A 7091-nucleotide genomic window follows, 5' to 3' on the forward strand; every position below is an offset into this window, starting at 1 on the left:
ACCAATGTCTCTCAGAGTTTCTCCAGTGTTTTCCAGAAGCATTTTTATAGTTCGAGGTCTTATATTTAGATCTTTGATCCACCTTGACTTGATTTTTGTCAGAGGTGAAAGGTAGGGGTTCAGTTTCATCATTCTGCAGGTGGAAATCCAGTTTTTCCAGCACTATTTGCTGAAGAGGTTTACCTTTTCCCACCAGATTGACTGGTACCCCTTTTCAAAAATCAGTTGACTGTTTGGGAATTTATTTCTGGGAACTCTATTCTGCTCCATTGGTCCACGTGTCTGTTTCTGTGCCAGTACTATGTAGTTTTGATTACCATGGCTTTGTAGTATATTTTTGGGTCAGGGAGTGAGATTCCATCCACTCCACTCTTCTCAGGTAGAATTGTTTTGATAATACGGGGTCATTTGTGATTCCAGAAGAATTTTATGATGGTCTTTTCTACATCTGTGAAGAATTTTTCTGGTACTTTGATTGATATTGCATTAAATATGTAGATTAATTTGGGTTACATTAATTTTGATTATTATATTTTGATTATATTAATTCCTCCAGTCAAGGAACATGGGACATCATTCCACTTTTTTGTGTCATTTTCAATGTCTTTCTTTAGCTTCTCATACTTTTCCTTGTGGAGGTCTTTAACTTCTTTGGTTAGATTTATTCCTAAATATCTTATAATTTTGGTGGCTATGGTTAATTGAATAATTTTTTTTCAGTTCTATCTCAGTCTGCCTGTTATTTGTATATAGAAATGCTATAAGTTTCTGTATATTGATTTTATATCCTGCACTTTAACTGTAATCATATATTACTTCCAGTCATTTTTCCATGGAGACCATTGTTTCTTCTATATGTACAATCGTGTCATCTGCGAACAAAGAGAGTTTCATCTCTGCTTTTCCTATTTGGATGCCTTTCTTTTTTCCTCTTTTCTGATTGCGTTGGTGAGGACTTCCAGTACTATATGGAAAAAATGGACAAAGTGGGCATCTTTGTCTTGTTCCTGTGTTTCATGTGAAAGCTTTCAGCTTTTCGCCTTTCAGGATTATGTTTGCTATGGGTTTTTCATAGATGGCTTTTATTTTGTTAAGAAATGGCCCTTCTATGCCGATTTTGCTGAGAGTCTTGATCATGAAGGGATGTCATATCTTATCAAATGCTTTTTCTGCATCAACTGATATAACCATATGGCTTTTAATGTCTTTTTTCCTGTTGATATGGTGTATTACATTTATGGTTTTGTGTATATTGAACCAACCTTGCATTCCTGGAATAAAGGCTACCTGATCATGATGTATGATCTTTTTTATAAGTTGTTGGAGAGATTCCCTTTTGGATCTTTAGAATAACTTGAGCAGAATGGGGGGGTTAACTCTTCTTTGAAAGTTTTCTGGAATTCAGAGGTGAATCCATCAGGGCCAGGGCTTGTCTTTGTTGGGAGGTTATTTATTACTGATTCAATCTCCTGGCTTCTTATGGGCCTATTCAGACTTTTTATATGCTCCTAGCTCATTCTTGGTAGATTATATTTTCCAGGAATTTGTCCATCTCATCCAGATTGTCTTGTTTCTTAGCATATAGATGTTCAAAGTATCCTCTAATGATGTTTTGAATTTCTACTATGTCTGTTGTTATATTCATTGCAGACTTGATTTACCTGGTTCCTTCCTCTATTCTTCTTAATAAGTCTCACTAGTGGTGTATTGATTTTGCTTATCCTTTCAAAGAACCAGCCTTTATTTTCATTTATTTTCTGTATAGTACGTTTGCTTTCTATTTCAATTATTTCTGCTTGGATCTTTATTATTTTCTTTATTATTTCCTTTCTCCTGGAGGTTTCTTTTTTTTTTTTTCTGTTGCTTTTCCAATTTTCTGAGGCATGATGTTAGGTGATCCATTAGCCTTCTTTCCATCTTCTCTTATGTGCACTAATTCCTATGAACTTTCCTCTTATGACTGCTTTAGCAGTGTCCCAAAGATTATGGAAACTCATGTCCTCATTGTCATTGGATATAGTTTTTATGCCTTTGAATCTGTAGAGGTTTGCTTTGTGCCCTATGATGTGGTCAATCTTTGAAAAGTTTCCATTTGGGGGTGAAAAAAAAGTGCATCTCATGGCTTTTGGATGGAAATTTCTATAGATATCTCTTAAGTTCATTTGATTTATGGTATCATTTAGATCCTTTATCTCTTCAACTATTTTTTTTCTAGATAATCTGTCCAGAGGGGAGAGTGGGGTGTTGAGGTCTCCAACAATTAGTGTGTTGTAGTCTATGTCTCCTTTTAGATCTAACAGTCTTTCCTTCACATATTTGGGTGTCCCTGTGTTAGGTGCATAGATATTTATTAGAGATATATCTGCTTAGACTATTGACCCTTTTACTACAATATAGTGCCCTCATTTGTCTCTTTGAACAGTTTTTGTTTTAAAGGCTATTTTGTCAGAAATTAGTATTGCGACACCAGCTCGTTTTTGGTTCCCATTTGCATGGAACATCTTTTTCCAACCCTTCACTTTTAGTCTATGTATGTCTTAATCCATGAGGTGGGTTTTCTGTATGCAACAGATAGAGCGTTTGTGGTTTTTTAATCCATTCAGCCAGTTTGTATCTCTTGATTGGAGAATTTAATCCATTAACATTCAAGGTTATTATCAATATTTCCAAACTTGTCCCTACCTTTAAGTTGGCCATTGTCTTGGTTGTCTTTTATTCTCTTATTTCTGGCTGTTCATTCTTAGTTTTCCTGGAACAGGACTCTCCTCAGAGTTTCTTGAAGAGCTGGTCTAGTTTTGGCAAATTTTTTCAGGTTTTGTTTGACAATATTTTAATCTTTTTATCTCACATGAAGGATAATCTTGCAGGATATAATAATCTTAGTTGGAATTGTTTCTCTCAAAACTTTTAATATGTCTTCCCTTTCTTTCTTTTCTTGAATTGTTTCAGCTGAAAAGTCTGGATTAGCCTGATGGGATGACCTTTGTAAGTCACTTGTTACTTCTATCTTGCCAATTTTAGTATCTTGTCTTTATCTGTGGACTTGGCCAATCTGGCTAAGATGTCCCTTGGGGGAGATCTTCTTGGGTTGATTATATTTGGAGCCTTTTGTATTTCTTGGGTCTGGATGTGTGAGTGCTTCTCTAGACTTGAGAAGTTTTCTTCCAGGATTTCATGGAATAGATTTTCCATGCTGTTATTAGTTTCTTCACCTTCTGGTATGCCAGTTATTCATATGTTTGGACTTTTAATGGAGTCTAGTATTTCTCATATATTATCTTCATTTCTTTTTTTTATTTCTCTATTTTTTTGGTGTTTTTTTCCTAGGTCAGAGATTTTACCTTCTACATCAGACATTCTATCTTCTTTTTTTTTATTTCTCTATTTTTTTAGTGTTTTTTTCCTAGGTCAGAGATTTTACCTTCTACATCAGACATTCTATCTTAAGCATTGTCTAATCTACTTTTAATACTTTCTAGAGAGTTTTTGATTTCCTGTATTATAGACTTCCTCTCTAATAGTTACATCTGATTCTATCTTAACATGTCCATTTCTTCTTTAATATTGTGGATGGATTTCCTAATCTCCTATAGCTCTTTGTCTCTTCTTTTCCAACTCATAGAATTTTGTCACCATGAATGTTCTAAATTCTTTCTCTGACATTTTAGTAACATCTTCTGCTTTTTAATGAGATGGAGGGGAGTTATTTTGTTCTTTTGATGGAGAGATATTTCCTGGTTTATTCAGACCTGAGGCCCTTTTTTACTTCTAGCCATGGGGAGATGTATTCACTTTTGGATACTTTTTTTGAGAATGTTTCTTTCAGTAGGAACAAGTGTGCTTTCCTTTTGCTGTGAACTGATGTGTGCTGAATCTCTCTTCTGCTCTGTTTTGCAATGTGATCTGCATAGGAGGAGTCTTCTATTCAGGAGTCTAAAGAGCAGTTTTCCTTTATCAGAGGTGGTTAAGTAACAGAGAGGATCCCAGGGAGCCTCACGATACCAGAGTATTTAAAAACTGTGATTCTAGACCTTTCTAGTCCCTTATGATGTGTGGAGAATAAGCAGGAGATGACAATATAAGGCAAAAGAGAAAAGAATATGAAATAAAATGAAAAGTCAGGTGCTATGACTGAGGTTGGGGGCCCTAGAGCTGGAGCTGATGCTGGAGAGCCCTGCCTCAGTGTCCCTTAGGCCAAGGGTCTGGTGTTCAAGTGTGCTCTGCTGGAGAGCTGGGGGCAGTCCTATGGGGTGAGAAGTGGGAAATTAACAAAAGAAAGAGGAGAAGAAAAGAAAAAGCCTACCCTGCTAGCAGAGAGAGGATGGCTGGGGTTTGGGGCCCTGGAGCTGGAGCTGGGACAGGAGATCCTTGCCTCAGTGTCCCTTAGGCCAGGGGGCTGAAGATGGAAGTGTGCTCTACTGGTGAGCTGGGGGCAGTCTTTGTTAACAGAGAGAGGGTATCTGGGGTTGGGGGCCCTGAAGGTGGAGCTGGGGCTGGAGGGCCCTGCCTCTGTGTCCCTTAGACTAGAAGGCTGGAGATGGAAGTGTGCTCTACTAGAGAGCAGGGGAAAGTCCTGTGGGGTAAGGAGAAGTGGGAAATTAACAAAAGAAAAAAGAATACAAGAAAAAAAAAAGCTTACTTTGTTAACAGAGAGAGAGTGTCTGGGGTTGGGGGCCCTGGACCTGGAGCTGGGGCTGGAGGGCCCTGCCTCAGTGTCGCTTAGGCCAGGTGACTGGAGTTGGAAGTGTTCCATCATTATTTCTTTAAATAACCTTTTCCTCCTTTTCTTTCTTCAGTTTTTGTGGGACTTCCATTATGCCTATGTTGATACCCATGATTTTTTCTCACAGTTCACATAGGCTCTGCTCATTTTTAAGATTCTTTGTTTGTGTGTACTTCACATTGGTTAATCTCAGTTGACATCTTTTCTAGCTCACTATTTCTTTGTTCAGCCTTGTCATATCTGTTAAATTCCAGTATAACATTTTCTTTTAAATTATTGCATTTTCTACTTCAGAATTTCTATTTGATTCATTTTTACAATTTTAATTTTTATTAGTATTCTCTATTTGTCAAGATATTGTTCTCATGCTTTTGTTTAGTTCTTTAGACATGATTTCCTTTAGTTCTTTGTATTTCAAATGACTGCTTTTAAAATTTTGTCTATTAAGTACAGTGCCTGAAGTTTCTCAGGGACAATTTTTATTGGCAAATGTTTCCACCTTTGTAAAGGCTTTAATTATTTTTTTCTCCATATGTCTCATAGTTTTCTTGAAGAATAGACATTTTTAATAATACCATATAGATAGATATGTTCATTTCCTAACTCTTTTCTGCCTGTGGATGCCACCAGAGAGGCATCCTTGAAGTCTCTCTTCTCACTGCCATCATGCCTAAGTTGGAGTCTGCCAAAGAGCTGGAACAGTTTTGGAGACTCTTTATAAGAGGGTTGAACTCTGAAACAACCAAGGAGTCATTTTGAGCAATGAGGAATGCTCATGGATGGGGTGGTAATGTGAGATCCAAACACCAACTTCTCTAGGGACTTTGGGTTTGTCACGTATGCCACTGTGGAGGAGGTGGGTGCAGCCATGGATGCGAGGCCATACAAAGTGGGTGGAAGAATTGTGGAACCAAAGAAGGCTGTCTCAAGAGAAGATTCTCAAAGACCAGGTGCCCACTTAACTGTGAAAAAGATCTTTGTTGGTAGCATTAAAGGAGACATTTAAGAACATCACCAAAGAGATTAATTTGAATATTATGGGCAAATTGAAGTGATTGGAGTCATGACTGTTTGAGGCAGTAAAAAAAGAAGGGCTTTGCTTTTGTGAACTTCTTTTATCATGACTATGTGGGTAAGATTGTCATTCAGAAATACCGTACTGTGGGGACCAGCAGTTGGTGTAATGGCTATGTTGCTGGACTTCCATGTAGTCAACTGCAGTTTGAGTCTTGGAACTGGTGGCTTAAACCCTCACCGGGCAAGTGTGTATGCATGCCTAAGATCCTGAGAGGAGAAAGGAGGAGAAGGGATTGCAGCATGGCCATCCCCCCAGGGGGTGATTTTGTGCTGTCTCTCTGCCTCTGTCTTTCTGACGAGCACATTCACCCTATAGCAAAAACCTCTCAAAAAAAGAAAAACAGAAAAAAAAAATACCATACTGTGAATGGCCACAATTGTGAAGTAAGGAAAGTTCTCTCCAAACAAGAAATGGCTAGTGTTTCCTCCAGCCCAAGAGGTGAAAGTGGTTCTGGAAACTTCAGGTGTGGTTGAGGAGGTGGTTTTGTTGGTAATGACAACTTTGGTCATGGAGGAAACTTCAGTGGTCGTGGTGGCTTTGGTGGCAGCCATGGTGGTGGTGGATATGGTGAAAGTGAGGATGGCTATAATGGATTTGATAATGATGGAAGCAATTTTGGAGGTGGTGGAAGTTACAATGATTTTGCCAATTAAAGCAACCAGTCTTCAAATTTTGGACCTATGAAAAGCGGAAACTTTGGAGGCAGAAATTCTGGCCCTTATGGTGGTGGAGGTCAATACTTTGACAAACCATGAAATCAAGGTGGCTATGGCCATTGCAGTAGCAGCAGTAGCTATGGCAGTGGCAGAAGGTTTGAATTAACTGCAAGGAAACAAAGCTTAGCATGAGAGAAGCAGAGAAGTGACAGGGAAGCTACAGGGTTATAATTTATTTGTGAACTCAGCCAAGCACAGTGATGGCAGATCCTAGTTGCTAGAGAAGACATGTTTTAGACAATACTCATGTGTATGGACAAAAAATATGAGGACAGTATTTGTGACTAATTTTATAATAGGTTATTTTAGTTTCTGTTCTGTGGAAAGTGTAAAGCATTCCAACAAAGGGATTTAATGTAGTATTTTTTGCACCCGTGCTCTTGATTGTTAAATGTAACAGTCTGATCATGACACTAAATAAATTGTCTTTAGGGACCAGCAGTTAGCATAATGGCTATGTTGCTGGACTCCTGTGTATGTAGTCGACTGCAGTTCGAGTCCCGGACCTGGTAGCTTAAAACTCACGCCGGACACGTGTGCGTGCATGCCCAAGATCCTAAGAGGAGAATGGAGG

The 7091-nt window shown here is 38.3% G+C and overlaps 1 pseudogene; it reads left to right on the top strand.

Moving 5' to 3' along the window:
* The first annotated feature begins 5389 nt into the window (after positions 1-5389).
* LOC106735658 (heterogeneous nuclear ribonucleoprotein A1-like) lies at positions 5390-6649 on the top strand (annotated as a pseudogene).
* The last annotated feature ends 442 nt before the right edge of the window (positions 6650-7091 follow it).

The sequence above is a fragment of the Tupaia chinensis genome, unplaced genomic scaffold (assembly GCF_000334495.1).
Source record: "Tupaia chinensis unplaced genomic scaffold, TupChi_1.0 Scaffold000475_1, whole genome shotgun sequence".
NCBI classification, from domain to species: domain Eukaryota; kingdom Metazoa; phylum Chordata; class Mammalia; order Scandentia; family Tupaiidae; genus Tupaia; species Tupaia belangeri.